The 22410-nt window shown below is 38.9% G+C and overlaps 1 long non-coding RNA gene across 1 annotated transcript in view; it reads right to left on the bottom strand.

Moving 5' to 3' along the window:
* LOC107315689 (uncharacterized) overlaps positions 1 to 16262 on the bottom strand; it is a 36113-nt gene extending 19851 nt beyond the window's left edge. The window contains exons 1-4 of the long non-coding RNA XR_001556019.3: positions 16184 to 16262; positions 10704 to 10836; positions 3389 to 3487; positions 2660 to 2869 (exon numbers count right to left, since the gene is read on the bottom strand). This is a non-coding gene — a long non-coding RNA (uncharacterized LOC107315689). The remainder of the gene's footprint in view (positions 1 to 2659; positions 2870 to 3388; positions 3488 to 10703; positions 10837 to 16183) is intronic.
* Between the last annotated feature and the right edge of the window lie 6148 nt (positions 16263 to 22410).

Consider the following 22410-nt stretch of genomic DNA (forward strand, 5'->3'; position numbering starts at 1 on the left):
CTCAGCGCAGTATTTTAATGTTGGAAAACACAATAGTTTTCAGTAACTGAAAAGACTTATCAAGAAAAAGAAAAGATTGGATATGTTAACTAATTTTGATTGCCTTTTATGCTGTCACATCATGAGCAAATAAGAAACTCAGGTACGTAAAAGCAGGATTGCTCTTTCCTGCAGGGAGATCACTTACCCACTGAGCTGGGACAGACCCTTTCCTGTCACCTCTGTGAATGCTGCCCCCGGATCCCCCAACAATTAACACATTCTGAAGATCATCCTTTGTCTCAGTGCCGCTGGTCACACACTAGCAAAGGACTCTGCTACACTGAAATCCATCAAACAAACTGTTCCAAGCTTTAATCTTTCACACAACAGCCAAAGCAACAGAGAGTGCCATCTCACGAGTCCCATATTTGTAAGCATTCAGCAGAAGAAATGTATGTGACAGATTGCTTTCTCCGTGATCAACATGTCGATTGATATTTTCACCTTGTTCTATGATAGCTGCTTCTGAAATAAAGCACTTAATGAGTAAATAATAGCAAGGGCAAATTGGTCCACATTAACAAAATTTCAATGGCCGTGATAAAACTGGGAGCATCCACAAAACAAACCTTCCAGTTTACAGGAAAACTCAATTTTCCAACCATCAACACAGACCTGCCAGAAAAACATCTAGACTTCACAGGACCAGCATTAAAATGCCCCCAAAACAGCATTCCCCAGCTCTGCTGTCTGCACAAGGAATGAAGTATGGTATTCTTGTGTTTTTAATGGCTTTTCCAGGACATCTGAAATGCCTCAGAAGAACAGACACATGACATCCTCTGGACCCCTCAGTTTGCTTGTCCTACATGACAGTGGCCATTCAGCTCTAGGATTCTGTGAACAACAAAAGCACCTGATAGCCTTTCATTCAAGGTGGCAGAACATCTTAACCTTCCAGTAAATATCCCAAGCCTGCAGTCCAGGTCAACCCCCTCCTTCTTCCCTAATGACAGGGGTAATGGTTAATGTCCAGGACAGCTAGACAGAACATGTGTGTTACCCTGAGGTATGATATTATGAGCTGGGGAGCGTGCATGAAGTGTCGCTAGCTGGTCCCCTCTCGGCTACTGTTAAAATGCTTGTTGTTCCAGAGGAAATTAGAATACTTTATGCTCACGAAGTATTTTAAATGCAACTACTTCAAAAAGACAGGCTACAACTGAAGTTTTCAGCAGTGGCTTTCAGAACCCCACCCTCAGCAAAGAAGAAAGAAAAGAAACGGGAGCTCAGCATTTCTCACAAATAGGTCTGTGTAAAACCCCCAGGCCAAAAATACTCTTCAGACATCCTCAGAAAGCATAAAAGATCAAAACTTTGGTCTCAGCCCTGCATATCTGAATTGCTAATAGATGTTCAGTACTGTCTCCATCTGCAGTGTCACACAATGAGGATTAGAGGTAATCGTGTTTTTAAGGAAAGGGAGTGTATCACGTTGCCAGAAGCATCTTTGAGATTCAGATTCAAAACTATGATTTAGCATTTTCTGGTTTGCCCTGCACCACGTTTTCCAATCTCCAGTTAATGAACAGCTGCACCAGCGCTGCTCTGCTCTCATGTGCTCAATAACAATGGGACACTGCAAAGCTACAAAGGCTCGTCCTGTCCATTTAACCAGCGTGTCACAAGGAGACAAAGCACAATGTAGGCCTGTGAAAAGTCCACCCACAAACTTCATTTCACACTATGGAATGAGGCACTCGAGTCCTCTGTCTTCCTGCTCACAAATGAGTTCACACGACAACAACTTGAGCATTTTGGAGATTGCAGCATACAGCCTTTTAAAAAGTCATCTGTTTTTTGCTGTTTTTTTTTTAATCCTAATGAAAAATACTCCATTTTATTAATTCCTTCTTCTTTACAACTGTTGTGTTCAGTGCAGTTTAAAATATAACACTGAACAATTAAATAGAGCTAAACAACTAAACAGAAAAGCCATGACATCTTACTAAAAACAACAAAAAAACACCCAACCAGCTAACACTATAGGATTCAGCATATGTAGAATCACAGCACAGTGAGTATAAAATCTATTACCAGAAATATACCTTTTATTGCTACCAAAACACAGTTCGGTTTTGTAAAGTTAAAAAACCATTGTGCCATTGATTATCAAAGGGGTGATATTTATTGTATCCATTCAATTCACAACCAAACATCCATTATAGTGGCACACAGAGACCAAAGGGCTGGACTCCCTCTGCATATACACATATACAAATGCACATCTTACAAAAATGACAGAACAGCCACACGACTTCAAGAGGAGGGGCTAACAGAGCAACAAAATCAAGTATTAACCATCAGAAACAGACATCCTCAGTGTAACTGTATTTGGAAAGCACTGTTATGTTGCTACTATGGTGTGTTGGTGGGACTGTACAAAAAGTTTAGTGTCAGAGAGAAAAGAAGCAAAAAGAAGGGGACAGTGAAGAAGACTAAAACTAGTTTTATAGAAGGGTATTTTCCCCAGACAGAGTGATGAAAATTAATGAGGATTTATTCAAACAATATATTCCTGAAATAAATCTGTTTTATAAGTATTCAAATCTTGCCTATTTTTTTTATTCCAATTTCATAAACCCTCAAATAATTAATTTTAGAATTAATCAATTACCTTCCTGAGGAGCAATGATGAACTTGGAACACTTTTCTGGGATGAGGAGTCAGCCGATGGCTCAGGTTTACCAGCACTGCTCATCTTCAGCCTTCTTGAAAATCCACAGGCAAATTTCCCCACTGATGTCCTCCTGCAGCAGCCTCAGCACTGTAAAGCACCAGCATTCACTTTAGTTTTTTCAGCCATGATAAAACAGAAGATACCTTTCTGCAAAGATAAAGGAAGTTGATTGTTTTTTGTTAAAATTGCATGAAATAAATAGGTTAGACACTGCAACACCCTGAACATATTCCCCAAAATAAACTCAAGACACAGCAGAGTGGATCCAAGGGATAGTTTTAGGTCTTTTGCCTGAATGTACTTTCTTCTGCTCATTATTCCAGCAACAGTTATACCAAGAAACTTTTATAGCTAAATACAATCAGTACAAAACATGGTGTTGCCAAATGTACCCTGAAGACAATTAACATCAGCTTAAACATGTAGTCCTGCTATGTCACCTGTATAAATGTGAAGAATATGTTTTGATCACTTCATTTTAGTACAGACACTACTGCTCCATTGACTTGACAATGGTATTTCCCAGATTAAAAATCACAGGAGTCAGCAAACATATAAACCCCCACAATCAAGAGGAGAAACATTTAAATATCTTTATGATTAAGTGAGGGCATTAAAAAACAACTCTGTCACTCAGGTGAGCACAATGAAATCACGTTAACAAACCTTGTGCAGATACAGCTGGAACAGGATGCGGCCTTCAGATCCAGCTGAAAGCTTGACAAAGCCAGATGAGAGATCCTCAGATGGCCAAATCACATCCTCCTCAAAAGAAAAGAAAAGAAAATTTTGAAGTTCATTGCCTGTGCCAGTCTGCCTCAGTTAAAGTCACTGAACAAAACTGTAGGAATAAAAACCAGTTTTTCTAAGAACTTCTGTAAAAAATATGCTAAAGGATTGTGATAGGAGCTGCATAAATGACATTTCTGTTGTCTTCTCGGGAATTCTTTTGAAAAAAAGCATGAAAATAGATGAGCAAATTAATCACCACAGACTTTTCCTTGTGATTACTTGACCTATGCAGTTCCAGAGGGGAAAGTGCTCCTCCATAACCAGGCTGTTAAGAAACTACTCTGCAAATAAGATCTTTCTCTCTTTATTGTAATGGGTCTTGACATTGACATTGTCATGTTAATTTGCCGATTCAATCACGGTATTTGTTTGAATGGAAGCAGAGAAGACATATGAACATCAGCCACCAAGTAAGTACACGAAGAACAAAAGCTGCCCTTTTATGTTCAGTGGTACTTCATGTAGTTTTCTTTCAGCAAAAGGAATGGTCAAATATAGGAAAAATACAGACTGGCTAAATTGTAACAGTCATCTTCTCGTCTCAGGAACAAAACAAAACGAAGGAACCTGACTGGGTGTGCTTGAGGGGGAAAATTTGCTGAATGATCTGCCAGATTATATATCCCTAAGAAAAAGAGCTAAAATTTTATTACAGCTGAAATAAACTGATGGAGGATTTGCTTGTAACAGAGACACCCCTCCAAGCATGAAGCTTACCATTTCGTGGCTACCATGGTTGTGTCATTGCCCAATCCCCTTTTGGGAAGGACAAGAACTGAATGCAACCTGTAAATGGGAACCAACTTGGATGAAAGGACCACGTACTACATACTGGTACCTGCAGAAGATGCATAGAACCAGTCTGAATATGTACAAAAATACATCTGCCAACTCAAGAAGTGAAGAAATTTAGATATAAAATATTTAGAAATAAAATATTTTCTATAAGCACCTTGCAGTTGCAAGCCCTGAAGACAGAAAGAGACTAATTGCTGTCTCACTTTGTAAACAGCAACCTTTGCTTCTTTGGAAGAATCTGGAGTGGTCCAAAATCCTTGGAGAGAGCTTTCATTTACTTTATTTTACCTCCATCTTTCTCACATGCACATTCTGTCTCATGATGGGTTATAGCAAACTGCATATGTGTGGTGTTTGAGTAGATATATTAAAAAAGAAGAGATTGTTTCAAAAACAGGAAGAGTCAGACATGAAGATTCAACACCAGGCTTCAGGGAATCAGCATAAGGTATCCCATGCTGGGTCACTTCATCTCATAGATCACACCTGCTCTCAGATGCCAAGCCCTGCTTTTAATTCCTGCAGTTCAGAGAGCTGGTCTTCCAGCAGGACTATGCCGTCAGGCTACTGCTGTAAACCATCACCAACCCCAAACTGTTGTTTTCAAGCACACCACTGCTGCCCCACCTCCTTTCCTGGGGGAAGATATACCTTTACTAGAGACAGATTGAACATGAGAACTGAACAATATATACATTTACATGTAATTACATATTGTGCAAATGCAAAGCTTTGGTTCAACTGAAGGCAGCAATCTCAGAAGGAACCAGATGGGAACATGAATAGGTTGAAATTAACGACTCTCAAAGAGACAGATACAATAGAATTCAGCATCAAGTTCTATCTCTGGTTAAGTTCACAAACAAGTGTCTCAAGAAGTAACAAGTGTTTAAAGTAAAATCATAAGCATCACAGCAATGGACAAACCTGTAAAGAAAAACTCAAAGGTCTTACAAGGCCACTGATTTGCAGGTGGATATCCAACAGAAATGTGATACTGTAGACCTGATCTAGAAAAACTCTCTTAATCTCTTTTCTTACATGCATAAGTAACTCACACTGCATGCAAATGTCATATATCTAGTAAACAATTCATTTAAAATCATTTACGTACAGCAGAAAATGTATTTTAATGGTACTTTTCTAAAGGTCAGATAATGCAAAGGAAAACAGACAAAAAGGAAACCAAAGCTCATCCAAGTGATAATTAGAATGTCCTACTAGAAGCTTAGGTAATGTAATGCTGTTGAAAAATAACATGTTACGAAATGAAAAGGAGTAAACTGCCCAGCAGGATCAAGATTAAGATTTAGGGAATACCCATTGAATCAGTTTGTCCAAACAAACTGATTTAATTTACAATTTATGCTGATTTACAATAGCATAAGTGAGCATACTCTTATATATTAAACAATATAAAAGTATAATATTTTCTTTCTAGTCGAAGTGTTCCAAATGATAGGACTTGGCTTCAGATCTGATTTTCACTCTCCCCACACTCTGGTAAAGACCACATGCCATGTTTGGACAAAACTGGTCTGTGGTATAAAATAAGAATCAGTTATGAAATTCTCTTTCCAAAACTCCCAGGCCCTAGAATTCAGACAGACTCTGAACTGATGGGACTGCCTATATTCTCTAGCTTGCCAGTCAAGCTTCTCTCTAAGAGCTGCTTCAAGGCCAAGCCAGGACAAGCTGGTCCCTCTGATTTCTGTGTGACAGTGCCTGGTGTTACTCTTACAATAACGTCTCAGATGGGCCACACCTTCCAAAAGTCAGCTTGCATTTCCCTCCATTTCTAGACAGGACTAACAAGTGCATACAAACACATGGGGGTAAATTCAGCTTAGTAACAGAAACTGATGGACTAGGAAAAGCAGTTAGTATTTTCAAGCCCCTAAGAGCAAAAATGTCAGCACCCAGCTGACCTAATGTCATGGTAGTATACATAAACATAAGTTTATACCCTGGGGAGCACAAAATAATTTTAATTTTTTTTTTATTTTATTTTGCCCCTACTTTCTATGTTAGTGGACTTCTGACGTACACTCTGAAGCCATTAATTCTAACAAGCCAAGATGTTCTCCCCTTCAGGAGAAAACAGCAAGACATTCTCAATTAGGTGGGCAGTGACTTCTTGATCAACAATAACCATAATAAAGTTGTCAGATCATCCTTCTCACTTTTCATTCACAACTACCATCTCAAGTTATTGCAGCAGGTAAGTAACACATCAAATTTCTCCTGTAATTATCAGTATGCTTGTGCAGATGCAGCTATTCCCAGATTTCCAAGAATATTCACAAAGAGCTGAGTCTGAAAAAAATGAATACAGTATTTTATACCACAAAAGAAGATCAGTTGTCTGCTTGCAGCCTGGGCAGATTCTAAAAAGCAGAAGATTTAGTGTCCCTATCTAATTGTTCATCAAGCAAATGGCTCAGACAAGCATCTGACAGTGGGAGCAGAAGGTTTCAGCTTCCTTCAAGGGTAGGGTCTATCTCACCCAATATCTTCTTTCTTATAGTGCCATGCAATTTACCCAATATTGTGCAGACACTCATTCAGTCATCCAGAATCTATGGATCTTGGAGACCTTTAGAAGAAGACACTCTTCTTTACAGTACAACACTGCCTGAATAGCCAGGGCCATCTCTGCACTGGATCTACTGTATATGAATAGAAGATTTTATTAACTTAATGATGTCAGCAGAACTACACTGAACTTACACCAGAGTTAGCCCACTCTGCATTGGCATTTTTGTACCAGAGGCACCAGCTGCCCATACACTGCTTCTTTGACATGTCCTGCCTCTGCAGATGGAGTGGCTACAGTCCGTCACTGGAGAGACTAGTCCAGATGTTTTAATTGTTCTATGACAGGCCAGTCCTTACTCAGTCAAAGCTCTTTCCATCCTCAAAAGCCAGAAATGGAGAACGTTGATCAAGGTTTCTCTCAGCCAGCACAGTGCCCTTTTACATCAGAATTGTTCATACTGTGACTTTCACGTTTAGAAATCAGATTTTAAACTTAATTTTCAATTTGACATAATTGCCAAATCCTTTTGCAGTGAGAACCATTACAAATTCAGCCACTGCTGAAACACCAATCCCCTTCTATTATTCTATTTGTGGTGTTTTTATATGCATCATTATCCACAGCTGTCATTCACTTGAAGCACATGCTAGAATGTCTTGAGTTTGCCAAGTGAGTCAGTACACTGGGGCTCAGTAGTTCCCACTAACATGGTCTGTCACATAAAGAAGCAAAAGAAAAGTTTCTGGGGAGCCACAAGAAAAGCAGCATCTCAGCAGGCGGATTTATCATGCACCTTCTCAACTCACAACAACTGTCCAGACAACACTGGTGTGAGACAGGGAATGCCTCTAGAGTGGGCTGTGTGCAAGAGGCTTGAGTGGGCTGTAAGACATAGGATAGTTAGGCTTGGTCTTGGTGATGAAAAGTCCTTCTCAGCCTGGAAAAATGTCTCCCAGCAGTCTGAGGAGCAACGTCACAAAGTTGTGTACCTGTTCACATCAGAACTGGTTGCATATGGCAAAACAATGTTATGTTTTTCCCACCTAACAAACTGTAAGAAGCCAAACTACTCAACGTACTTCATCTAGCCTTCAGAATCAATCAATCACATCAGGAACCTGTAAAATGGAAGTTTTTTGTCCAGGGAAGAGAACTGGAAAAGACCAATGGAGTCAGAAAGTCATTTCTGTACAAGCCAAACTGTTTCTCCATACAACATACATACCCCCACCTCATTTATTACTATCTGATGCCACTGCAGGGACCACACAGGACATTCCTGTGACACTTTATAATTTTGTGGCTTTTGATCCTTTGCACTAATGGGCTGAATTTGATTAGAGGCTGCAAGGAAGTGCCATTGTTCGGGAAAAGAAGGAAGAAGATGGATGGATGCTTTGTGGATCAGTCTGAAGGAGAAGTACGTGGCAAGTCTGTCGGCCTAATGTAACACAAAACAGTATGAGTTTTACTTAATTTTCAAATATTATGTTGAAGAAAAAAGCATACTTTGAAAGAACAGCTTCAGATACTGCAGAAAGAGAAAGACAAATCAAGTGTACAGTCAAGGAAAAAGCACTAATCACAAAAAGGAATTTGAGTAGAACTACTCACTGGGTCAATCACCCAAACCAGTGCCTGAATTCTTTATTTGGTATCACAAGCACACCAGGAAAGAGGGCAAATAAAATGTTCTTCCACAGAAATCAATATACCGAAGCAGTCAACAATCTTAGTTATCTGAATACACCTTAAATCCGTGCTGAGCTCTTAAAAAAGTATAAGGATTATTTTTAACGAAAGAATTAATGAAGAAATTAAAGGCAGCAGAAGGCTCATAACTACCTGTAACTCCAGGTGAAAAATCTTTTTCTCTTAGAAAGAATTCATGTTACAAAATGGGATTTGCTTATTATGCTATTATACAGTTTTATGGTCTTTAATTTCTCTATCTGGTCACTGTATGAAGAAAGAAAACAGAAAGTAAAAACAAAAAAGCTGATAGTAAACACACATTAAGAAATAGGAAGAATCATGGGACCAACTGACCACTTCAGTGATTATGAAAACTGTAAACTATTTAAAGAGATTACTTTTCACTACTCTTCATTAGGTTCTTATTACCTCAGTCATTAACATTTGGCTCTTATTATTATGATTGTGAAATACTGCTCACAGTAATGGACAAAGAAGGTTGACGTGGCTATCTTGATTAACTCATCAATAATCATTTGGAATAATTTTTCTTCATTCACTGGATGAATCATTCACATGTCCTTTTAATAATGCGCATTGTTGCACAGTAAATTAGCATTAAGATTACCCACCTTTGGGACCTACATTCTGCTTCAAAGCCTTGCTCAAAAGAGATAGGAAATGTGAATTTTCCTTTAAAAAAAAAAAGAAGGAAAAAAAAAAAAAAGAGAATTTTCAGAAAACAAAGACTTCTTTGTATGTTTTCAGCACAGCAAGACATATAGACCTTGGATTATGCAACTGAACTCAACCTTTAAGCCACTGTATACTTGAGAACATGTGCAAAACATATTCCCCATCTATTTTAATTCTTCTCATGAGAGTAATTCAGATCTCTCATTTCTCCTAAGGCAAATATAAAACTGAATCATGAATTGGAATTACCTTTTTGTGCACAGATAAGAACATAAGAGGACACTGGTTGGCTGTGGATCTGATCTTGCAAACCTCCACTCAGATGTGGTTTCATAGTTGGTTGTGACTGCACACTGACTGTGCATGTGGATGTAGGCCTTGATAGGTCAGTCTTGTCACGGTGGAAAGCCCTGACAAGTCATTTTCTTTCTGAGGTTCACCCTCAAAGGACATGAGGTGAAATTCTAGCTCTCAAGTCATACCATAGTCACTGTGGCAGGCAACGACCTATATCAGCACTTTGCAGCAACATTGCTCCCTTCTCAAATATTATTTTCCATGAAACAGCAGTGAGATGGCATTTTACCCACCTCTCCCCTGCAAAAGACAACACTAACAGCCAAGGCAATTCTTGAGATACTCAAGTATCTTGGCTTTTCCCATCTTAATATATATTGCTCTATCTAAATATTTATTGCTACATTTTTTCTTCCAAAAATCACTACATGCTTCCTCTCTGAAAGTGCATCAAGCAGCTGTCTTATAAGTTACCCATTTTAGCTTCGGGGAAAGGCAAGCTACTACTTTACCTTCCTGCTGGCTGCCATCACCTGGAAGTAACAACCACAAGTCAGGACACCAAGGCATCAGCTGCAACCAGGGTCAGGTTATCAAAAAGAGAGTAAAACAAGATAAAGGAATAGTGCTCTGTCCACAGTACACTTCTCCACTCTGAAGTAATTAGGAGCTCAGGAGATTCCTGAGCAAGGAAGTCCTTCTATTTAACAGAGGAATTTTTCTTCCATTGATTTTTCTAATTTACTTTCAAACCATACAAGCCAGTTACAATCTGCAGCGTCCTGTGGTGGTGACCTCCAGAGTTTTACTGCACACTGTGAGAAGTAACAGCTTTTGCCTGTTTTCAGTCTGAAATCTGATAAATTTCTTTCAATTGGCTTCTGGTTGTTGCATAGAGGAGATGAAGAATCTTAGATACTCTATAGCAAGAAAGTCTTCCGTAAATCTTTTAAGTCCTTATTTGTTTTGGTGTTTTTATTTATCTGCCCTAAATAACATCACATCAGTGAGCACATTTGTTTTGCCATCACCCACTTCACAAGCAATAATCTATAAAGATGGAAAATAGCTCAGGACCAGCACAGGTTCCCAAGGAACTCTCCTGTGACACCTCTACATTGAACAGCTCAATCATTAATTCTTGTTCCTTGTTTTTTTTTTTACCTTTTAATAGCTTGTTGATGCATGTGAAGAACTTCCTTCTTTTCAGTTCTTTCATCATCTTCCAGTTTTTCCATCATCTTTCATCATTCCATCTTTTTAAAGAAACTTTGGGAAGGGGCGACATAGTCCACAACTGGTGAAGAAAGAAGAAGAAATCACTTCAGTTTCTTTATCTCCCACTTTCCCTCATTCAGAAACACACATTACAAGTACAGTTTGTCATGAAAAAAATCTTTCTGAAGACTACTGAATTTTGTCTTTTTATTCAGTCTTTCTGAAACAGCACAGTTGCCAGTTGCTGTTATATGGTTATTCTTACAATTACAAGAAAATCACCAAGACCATCTAATTAATTCTCACAAATTCTCACAAAGAAAAAACTGTTTCATGAGAAGGAAGTTACTGCTGGGGATAGAGAAGGAGAATAACATTTGTTTTATAGTTAGGATTAATTGGAAAATAAACTATGTAATGGATGCTTGTGAAGGAATAAATAACATAATGGAATATTCGGGCCATTTTCCAATCTTTATGTGCAACAATGTATTTCAGCCCCCCACTCATAGCGATGGAAATAAATACTACGTAAATATTAAAATACTTTTTATAGTTACAATGGGAAAGACATCTTCCTGTACTTTACAGCTGAAATAGCGTTAATCTGCTCCTTTCTCTCAGTGCTTTATGTAGCAGCTATTTCGGCATGCTGAATCTGCCTGCTGAGTGAGGAGGGCAGCTGTTCATCTGGTGCACATTTCCACTGCAACAGCTCCGGCAGGAACATTTGCACCTCCAGCCAACGCTATTGGCATCAATGGTGCCAGCGGGATTTGCAAGATTTCCGCTCTTCTACACACCTATCGTATGACAACACTTGAATTGTGTAGGTTTGTCATTTCAGGAGACACGATTCAAGATCTCTTGAACATATTCTAAAAGCTCAAAAAGAATATAAACAAAGGAAATGACATGTGGTTTTATGATCACTGCCATAAAATATTTTATCAGCTGAAGGACAGTACCCCAAAACTGCAACATATATTCACTTGAACGAGCCTCAGATAACTAAGTAATTCTCTTAAGTTTGCTGGCTTTTATTTATTCTAGCTTCTATGTGTGCAAGCAGACCACTGCGCGTGTTGGGTCTGGGAAGGGATCTGGCCCAGCAGCTGAACATTTAAACATATGGAAGTAAAAATATTTTCACATCAAATGCTACAATTTGCTGAATGAGAAAGAATTTCATTTTCTCCCTCATGCTGCCCTGTTGTTTTCTTGGCGTTTTTTGTTTTGTTTTGTTTTTGTTTGTTTGTTTTGTTTTGTTTTGTTTTCAGTTTGAGAACATGGTGCCTTGGAAATTCATCACAGAGGAAAAAACTAAAAACAAATAACAACAAAAAGACAGAAGTGAAATTGAGACTTAGAAATGTAATTGATTATTTTGTTTAAACAATTCAGCTCTTACATCTAAGAAGAAATTGAATTTTTCCCATCAAAATTACATCCTTTTTGTAAGGATGTACTTAAAATTCCACTTTCCAGTTGGATATTGTTATAGCTGAGAAGCTTTCACTGGGTTTACTAGCACAGAGAGGAGATGCCACTCAGTGTAGGGAGAAGTATTTATACAGAAATTGTCTACAAGCAGTTCAAAGTCTCTCGTGTTCTCAGCTCATTATAATTCTTGGTTTTCGCAATGACTGCATTTACAAATATTTTCCTGGTGCATATTTTTGTAAAAACATTTACGTTTCATTGCTCTTTTGTTCCCAGAAAACTGTCCTCTTAGCTACCCTTAATTAAGAAGACTTTGTACTTTTGGTCCATATTCATCTTTTCATTAATAATTAATGTATCATAAAGATAATGATGTTCAGTGAACCAATTGTTTTTCTTCACTATGTGAGAAGCCAAAAGTTGTTCTTTGACTCATCACCCAAGAATCAAAATTACATCAACAGTGGAGAACACAGAAGCAGAACTTATTGAGTAGTGAGAGTGTGGAAATGAACAAAAACAAATGACTTTACTTTTCTGCTCCAGCACTCAAAACATGGTGGGTCTACTACACACAGCAAAAGCTATTTGTGTGCTGATGAACCTGATATGCATTAACAAGTTCACTTGAGGATTTATACAGTACTGTTATACAATCCTAAAAGACACTGTTAGAAACTATAAAAATAACTTCAAAAAAAGAAATCTTTTTAGTTAGTAAAATATGAATAGATGAAATTCTTCAATTTATTAAGATGTTCCCACCTGTGAAAAATTCAGTGCCATTAACACTGTGCAGTTTGGCACATAGGAAGTGGTGAGAGGACTGAATCACTAGCTACAAAGTGGAAGTCTCAGCTCTACAGTAACGTGCACGCAGTGCTGACCCACAGCCACATAAGTCAGCTTCACCTCATGAAGTCTAAGCGGACAAAAACAATTAAATACTATTTCCAGAAAGATACTGTTTCCAAAGAGCAAAGTAGAAGAATGGTAAGAAATAGAGAACACAAAAATTTATCTTTCCATTATGTGCACATATTTGGTTTAATCATAATTAAAAGGAGAGGACAGTAGGATCATTGGCTTTTCTGCCACTTTGAAGCACGACGCTCCTTTAATATTCCACTGTTCTTCAGACATGGATTACATGACCAAATCAGTTCAGATTTCCTCTAACTGAATGAAATCTTGGGCTCTGCTCTACAGCAAATATGTAAATGCTAAAAATAGCTGCTTGCTCTAGAGTTAATCACAGCATCACACCCCATTCCCAAAATGGCTCCAGCGAACAGGAGGTCTGTGGAAAGCATCAAAGAGTTCGAAAGGCACTGGACTGGAATGCACATTTATGTCAAAACTGGACACCGTGTCACCTACAGCCATACATTAATTTAGTATAATCTTTAAACTGATGCAGCTGTGCTACTAACAACAGGGTAGATAGAGCTCATGGTACAACACCAGACATGTTATCAGCGTTAATCAAGTAACAAAAGCAATCACCTTCTGAAATCTCAGTATGTACAGATTTTCTAGTATAAGTCAGAATAGAACAAGTTTCTTTAGCGTATTTAATGTTACATTATTTTGACATTTTTAAAATTAGCATCTGCTGCGTGCAGTCAGCCTGCTTCATTGATCTCTCTGTTCTGCCTTGTTTTTGTTTTCAAGTATATTTTCTTTTAAGCCTATCTTTTAAAAATTATTCATAATAAAACAATTAGAAGAATAATGCTACTTTTAAAACATATTCTTGGCAGTTTAGGTGCTTTTTAGGGAGATTTTTATGCTTTAAAAATTAACCTACTCTGAGGTTTAGCCTGTGCTTGCATTCAAAGTCCACTTAATTTTGTAACTTGGTTAAAAAACAATAACCCTAGTGGTGAAGACACATTAACCTAGTTTTATGATGCACTCAATAAAGCTTGAGTGAACACAAATAATCACAATGGGAAAATTTTGATGTTGCAAAGCTCTGAGCACCCAACACAAAAGCAGTAAGCAGTTTCTGTGGTTCTCCCAGCTCCTAAGACTGAAGGGACTGCATGGCTCCATGCTGAAGACCCTGCAGCTACTGACAAACGCAGGACAGAAGAAGCAGACTGACCTCTTGATGACAAGCTGATGCTGACCCCAACAGCTAGGATGTCATTTGGGTATCCCCCCTGGAGCCTTCTGCTTTGTTGGGAGAAACAGGTCACCCGCTCCTGCAAAGGGGAAAGGTCCCTTGTGTCCTAGGAGCCCCAGCCCCTGCTGTTTGCTGAGTCCTGCTCCTCCGCACTGGTTGGGGGATGATAAAAAAGGGGAAGAACCATGAGGGCAAGGGGCTTCGAGATAGCTCCTCAGTGCCTCCATCTTTACCATTTTTTTATATTTCATGACAAACAAATTGCAGCCAACATTGTGAACTTTATCTGAAGCACTCACATGAGCCCTAAAAACATGATCCAGTTCTTTTCCATAGCACTTTCTTGTGAGTAAGTCTCTAAAAAGCTCAGTTACTGTCTAGGCCTTTTCATCGACTTTTTTTTTTTTTAATACATCAATAAACAAGTAGTTGCAAAAGGTTCTGAAACAGCTGCGAAATAGCATGAGTCACATATCAATTGGCAAAACATGAATACTGTGAGTGACAAGTGTTTCACAGCCAGATTTTTCTTGTAATGCTGAGTAAGTGCAAAGAAGGGCCAAGACCAGAACTACCTGGTTGTGGGAGGCTCCTTCCCTGGTGTGTCCCAGGCAATTTCTGGAAGAAAAGCCTTCCTGATGGGTAAGACCACTTTCTCAGTGCTTTCTCTTGCCACACTTTTTTCTGCATACTCCCATTTTGGACTGTAAAATGACCTAGAGCTGAAAAAAACTCAAACATCTCCTGTTTTGCATAGGGACACCCCACCTGTGTAAGTACACAGTGATACAAGAGTGTGTGCTGCTGCAGGAACACAAATTGTAAGGGGGCTCTACCTGTGCATTTGGGCAGGTGAGCCCTCCTGCACTGACAGCTAGAGGTATTACTAGACCTTGAGATGTTACTGGAAGCCACATGTATTTTGGTACTTACCCTCAAGGTGTTCATCCCTCTAGAGATGTGTTGTTGAGAAAAACTCCCTGTTTTCATTATTCGAAATACTGTCTTATGAGAAATGTTAGATGGACACTTTCCAGAAGCTCAGAACATGAGCAATTAAACCCTCAAATAACTTTTTTTTTTTTTTTTTAATCTTCTGATTCTTAGGCAAATCTCCTGTTTTTCTTTTTCTCTCCCCTTCATCTGACTCCTGATTTCCCCAGAATCAAAGACATACCGGTGCAGCTTACAACAGCAGTTGTTAGCACATTACCTACCACCCATGCTTGCATTCTCAGTGAGGACACAGGCCCGTGTACAGTCTCATACATGCAATTGCTGGCCGGTCTTATCTCTTTCCCTCCCCCGAAATGTCCTAGCTTAGGCCTTGGGACAATAAAGGGCATGCAGGCTACTTTTTTATTCTTTGAAACACCCCCGGGAAATCATTCCCAAGCAGAGGAATGCTCACTATGGCCATACCCAGTTGCGCTCGAATAGCAGGTCTGCTTGACAAACTACTTAAAGCTATCTCATTCACCACCACTATTTGCTTGCCTTGGATTTCTTGCCTTTCACTTCCTGCATGTAGAGAATATGTGAAGGAGCGCCCTTACCAAGCAGGGTGAAAAATACCAAATAGAAAGGCCTTTTGCACAAAAACTGAGAGATGCTTTCAGCTAAATGTGCAAGCACCTAATCCCCTGTCTGTATCTTCTTCAGGTTTCAGTATATCTATCTGTGCTTCAAGCTGTTTCCACCCACAGTTAATCACCCAGCCACCCTTTCTTACTCATATTATAAAACAAACAGCAAGCAAGCATGCAAAAAAGTAGCCTTTCACTGTGTTGCTCAGAGTTACCCCATCATATTAACGAATCTGTCCACCAGAATACAACAGCTACAAGTTTACCTGAATGCTCAGGGTTTGTCATTTCATGACTGGAAGCTGCGCATTGCAAATAATGCAAGTACTAAAACCATAGCACAGTGCCAGCTGCCCTGTGGGAGGGACTATAAACTCTGCAGCCAGAGTAAACAGCAGGATACTTTGAGTGACCACTGCTTCATCCTCCCACACATATCTTATTCATCTCATCTCCTTTTGATGACATTAAAAGCTGCTGTAGCATAAAAAGAAATATTAATCTGCAAGAGAAATATGAAGAGCAATTTAATACTCAGGCAAGCTAACAGATCTGAAAGCATGGAATAGCTGTTACTGTCATCAGCCAGGTTTCTAGCTGAACATAAGTTTTGGTAAGTAATGCTTGTCACAAAGTGCAGAAGAAGAGACAATATGTGGAACATTTAACTCTTTAGATGTTGAAAAAGTTGCATTCAAGTCATTGTGCAGAAGACACAAGCAGAATTTCAAAGAGTTCTCTTGTTCACCACAGTTCTGAATGTTACCATTCCTCCTTCTCAGAGGTTATTCTACATTACTATTACTTCATCACAAAGTTGATACAAATAAATAGAAAGGAGAATGTGATACTGAACTTCCGCGTAATGTTATGTCTTTCACGCACAAAACATCCAGGCAGGTGCTTCTGGACAAGCAGCGTAAAGCTCTGCTGCTAAACCCATACCAGGGTTAGTGAGAGCACAGAACAAGGACTCCTTAAAAAAAAACCTCTATCAATCTTTGCAGAAGAGTTGATTCCTCCATTACACCAGCCCGAATCTGCTGAGCTTAACAGGTCTAATTTTCAACATCCAGCAGTGGGATACCCAAGGCAGCCCTGCAGTTAGCAGCCCAGTTAAATTCTGGTAAGGAAAAAGCTCATGCAATCTTCAGAAGAAGCCCAAACAAAGACTCAGCAGCTGGCCATTGTGGCTTTAACTAATCAGAGAGAAACCACCTGCAGTAATACCCCCTTTTCTGTTTTCTCCCAGCAGAACCTTCCAAATGATGATTAATCACTGAGTAAACTGAACAACTGACAATGACATAATGACAAAGGGAAGGCAGAGAGGGGCACCGGCACTGGTGGATGTGGCTCGAGCATGGGTGGGTGGAACAACCAAAGAAGATGGATGGCCTGAAAACACTTGACACTTAAGTATCTCCTGTGTAGCAGGAGGATGGCTATGCTAAAGTGAGCTGCCAGCTTCAAGCAAATAATGCTCTACACAGCGAGCTGACACACTTCCTTCAGCTGTCAGCAGCAACGCAGAGGGGCAGCTTCCTCAGGAATGAACTAATGAGGCTTTTAATTGGGATGTGAAGCTGAGATAATAACAGAAATAAGAGATACTGTAAATGACAGGATAATCCATTACAGTGGAAAGCATTGAGAATGTTCTACTGATTATATCCACAGATTATCCTACCTATGTCCCTACTAATTTGAAAAATGATGAATCATAGGGTTCAAAAAGGACTCAGATGAGTCAATTAGACTAAGTAGTGATATCAAAAACTCATATTTTCTACACTTAGGAATCAAGCATGTTTTGCCTAACAACAAACAAAAATGAGCTGTACTTCATGCTCTCAGCTGACCAAGTCATTAGCAACATGGAAGAGTGCTTCTTCAAGTTTTGCGTATCTTCAGATATTCTTGCCCCACAGAGTCCTTTTTGGCAGACATTTATTAACAGGAAAAACATTTGCAGGAAATGAAATATTGTCTTGCAGCATTCTGCTAATTCCACTTCTAATTCTGTCAGTTCAGGGTTACGTTAGTGGTTTCACTGAATATCAGTGCAATGAGAAAACTTTAACTGCTATCAGCCAAAGTCTGCACATTCAGTGCTCAGACCAAAACTGAGTTCCAGTGTCCATCTGGATCACTGCTTCTCCGCTTACTTACATCACGCTCTCCCCAAAGTTGAAATGCAAGTGGTGTAAGAGTAAGCTGTAGAGACACATTCACTGTGCACTGCAGTTTGGGCAGTAACCTACACTAATGAAGAATGATCAAGTATCTCCACCTGCTTAAAGATACATGGTCATTCAACACCTTATTGCCTTTGAAAACTTTGCTGATCAATTGATTTTAAAGGTGCTTTCAACTGAACAAATAAGTGTTGTTTGGCTCAGCCTGGTGCTAGTTTTGCACCAGACAAAACAGGAAGCAAAATCTGAATAAAGTCAGGAGGAATCGATCCTCTGCTTACTAGTTTTGTTATTGATTTTGTTTCATATTAAGAAAGTAGTGCAGGAGCAAAAGAGGACTTGTAAATAATTATATATGTACTAAAAAATATATTTATTGATGTCGTGTGGGTTGTTTTTTGGGGTTTTTTTTGGGGGGGGGTGGGGGGGGGGGGGGGGCAGAGGGGGAAGGACAAATGAACCCTGTGTGCTTTTATTTTAGCTTCAGGGTCAGTTGGAGCATTTTTCATTTTGAATTACTGAAAAGCAGGAATATCACCGTGTATTTGAAAGCTGCTGCATTTTCTTCATCTCAAAAGGCATTTTTTTGAGTGGAGAAAACATTCAGAAATCACTTCATCTACTTAGAATATAAATTAACTCCAATTTCATTCCAATTATAACAATTTGCATTTTCTCACTGATCTAACAGAAAAGTTAAACAGACAATTAGGATGAGAAATACTGCAACGATGCATCTGCACTTCCAGACTTTAACCTATGTCAGTATTTTTATAGTTTATTTCTTTGGTTAATTGTTTAGTTAGGTTTCATTTTACCTAACATTTTCTATAAAAGGTCTTTGTCGTCAAATGCAGCTTTAAAATACCTCAGCTTTGAAAAATAGAAATAGAAGTTTGAGGACTGAAAGATATACAAACCCCAGGTAACTTCTTGCAGACAAAACTGACTGGTCAGAAGCATTTATGCTACAAAACCAGAATCTTGTCAACTTACTCAGGCAGGAACTCGCTCAGAGTGTTCTTCAGTAAAAAAAACAGTGCAGAGGCCACTCCTTCTGTACAATACACATTCTCAGCACAGGAGGTAGATGAACTGCATCCATGTTCTGTGCAACAGGTTTGCCTGTTGCCATATGGCGAAAGCTCTATTTGGCTCTGTCCAAGACACCTCCATCCCCCACCTCCACAGCTCAAAGTGCCTCCTCAGCAGTAATGGCACATTCCAACTTCCCCATTTCAGCTACAAGATGGAGCAAGAGAAGAGTGAAAGTGAGTATGGAACAGTATCACAGCACATAGAGTAAGGCTTGGAGTCCACACATTGCTCAGATATTAGCTGGATGTTCTGATTTCATCTCAGAGACTGCTGAATCTTCAGTGGCCTAAGCCATTCTGAAGCCAGGCTTCAGTTCCCAGGCTCACTCATGAACTCTCAGAAATGTGTGTCATTAATTACAACATTGTAGGACTACCAAACATACCCTGAAAGGGCTCCTGAATGAGTGCGCATTTTCAATTTTTATTCATCCATCCTGCCATATATGCTACATTCTTCTACCATATCAAATTGACAGCTAGTGATTATGTGCAGGATAGCTGCACATCCATGTTTATGTTTCATGGTAACTGCTCTCATTCCTTAAAAATCACATCACACCCAATAGATGGTAAGAATCTTCCATTAAAAAAAAAAACAACAGCTCAAAACTGTTGTTTTGATGATATCAATATCAACAAATTTTGTTGATATTGACTGTTTCATTTGTACAGTCAATATCAATTGCTGTGAAAGATATTTCATGTTTCTCTCCTTCAAAATCTTCCAAAATCTCCAGTCATCTTGAGAAGTCTTTCCTCTTCCACCAAGAATCAAGCTGGTCTAGACCTGCACCTCAATACTGTACACTCCATGTGTTTCACACATTCCCTTGTTGAAGGACAACGGATAATTTAAGGCAGTTGTTTAGTGATAAAAGCACAACCTTACCAATAGAAAAGAAAAGTTCATTTTCACTTCTGCTCAGACACCAGTAATCACAGTAAGCACACCAAATGTGCTAAATACTCCATCTCTACATTGACATCTTTCTATTACAGCACAGACTTTTCCACCAACTTTTGGAATTTCATTCTGTGATCTCTTCTCGCAAAGATCATCACTATTCACAGCCACACTAGTTGGAGCTTCTTGATGCTATTCTTTCCTATGCATTTCTACTTCCACATCTGTATTTTTTGGTAAAAACAAAAAAACAAACAAACAAAAACCACCAACTAAAAAAAGAAAAAACCACAGCCCTTTTTCAATGTCTATTGCTAGCAAATATTCCTTTAAGTAGGGCACGTGTATTTCTTTTGATCCACACAGGATCAGGAGATGAAGATAAAATGCTTTCAGGAAAAGCTCTCTATCCATGTTTCTTTTTGCTTCGGATTTATCCAAGTTCTCTTCACTTGCTCTTCAGAAATATGTCTGGTGGTCTTTGAAATGTGCAGATAAGGATTTTAAAAGGTTCAGCAACAGAAAAGGCCAGAAAAATTGTGAACAAGCAAGGAAGAACACATAATTTACTTTGTTACTATTCTTCTTCTTCTCCTTTTTTTTTTTTTTTAAAGAAGCTTCTTTACTGAATTCTTACAAAAACATACACCCCAATGAGAGAGGAAGTAGCAGAAGAGAAATAGGAAAGTACAGACAGTGCATTTTCCCTTCAAAATGTTTAAAACATCTTGTGCTGTTTCTTTGCAACAGTGAAGATTGATGTCTTTTTTAGGATAATGCATCAAGAAACTACATTACAAAAAATACCAGTCTTCTTTCAGTTAGTTCTCTGCATGAGGCAGGATACTGGTGAAAATCAGCAAAATTGGGATGTTAATGTTCAACCAGGTACAGTGAAGGGTGTAAAGCACTTAAAGACAGATCAGTTCGACAGACTCTGCACTCCAGCCTATTTAGCCAGGCATGTACTTTAGTTGTAAGTTGCCTTGTTTAATTAGCTGCTGAGGTGTTCCATCTTCATCCCTAGTGCCTCATGTCTCATAGGATGCAGAAGCAATCATTGCTTGGGACTATGACAGAGCAGGGCTTGATTGTTCTACAAGATGTCCCGAGGATGGGGACCAGACACTGTTGATTAGTCATTAACTTTGCAATTCTTAACATCTTTTTTTTTCTTTTCTTTTCTTTTAGAGATGCTAAGACAGTCACAGACACTTTGGAGAGATCCAAAGTGCTGTGTAGAAGATGACAGATTGCTTTGTGTATTTTAAAAAGGGCTGATTTCAGCAGGCTCTACCACCAGAGCAATTTAAGAATGAGAAAATCATAGGAAGAGATGGTGGAATTTCAAAGAGATTAATAAAAAAAAACCACATTAACACGCATGCATATCTGAAATGTGCATAGAGATGTCTCTATTGAATGTACTTCTACTACAAATACATATGCAGTATCAAAGTATGTCTTGCTGAAAATCTCTACAAAAAAACAGTTTCTAGCAATTAGCAAAATTCCTCAGTCCATAAATAGGTTTATGTTACTCATACAGAGGGAAAACAAGAGACCTGTGAAAGATAAAGAGGAGGTGGACGGGAACAAATAGCATAGAACTGGCTGCAAAGACCACCCTAAAGTAAATGCACTTCTTAAAAATGTAATTCCAGGTACTGTGTTCAATGCAAAACTGCCTGAAATTTTTTGCAACATCAACTCTTTCTATTGTGACATTCCATTCAGATGCTGCAAAAGGATTTCTAGGAGCTTTGTTATAGGGTATTATTACTATTTTTAGATATATAAAAGGTTAGGTTATGCATTCAGCTTTTTAGTTAGTTAACAGTCTAGTCATATCTTCCACTTGCTCCCAACTACAAATGTAAGTATGTAAGTATGAAAATCTCAAGACCACTCATGAGAACAACTTTAGTCCAATGTTAGCTGGGCTAGTATTCACAGTATGCATCAGTTCAAGCAGTCCAAGTTAGTAAGACAATTTTCCTAACCTCTGAGCTCTCTCTTTCCATCCTTACAAGAAAGTGTTGCAGAGAAGGGCAGAGCAACGAAGCCTTGATATTGCTGCAAAACTTTCAATGTTTTTCAACCATGTCAGTTTGTTGTTGGATTTACTGAGACCACAGAAGAGCACAGACCTCTGGCAGAGATCTGTTTGTAATGCTGGGCAGAGATCCAGCTTCACAATTCCATTTACATGATAGTACAACATGGTGAAACTGGCACCCTGATTTACAACAGCCCAGACGGGGTGAATTCACCTCAAAGATGACTATGAA

The sequence above is a fragment of the Coturnix japonica genome, chromosome 8 (genome assembly GCF_054131305.1).
Source record: "Coturnix japonica strain WE chromosome 8, WE-NBRP24, whole genome shotgun sequence".
In the NCBI taxonomy this organism is placed as follows: domain Eukaryota; kingdom Metazoa; phylum Chordata; class Aves; order Galliformes; family Phasianidae; genus Coturnix; species Coturnix japonica.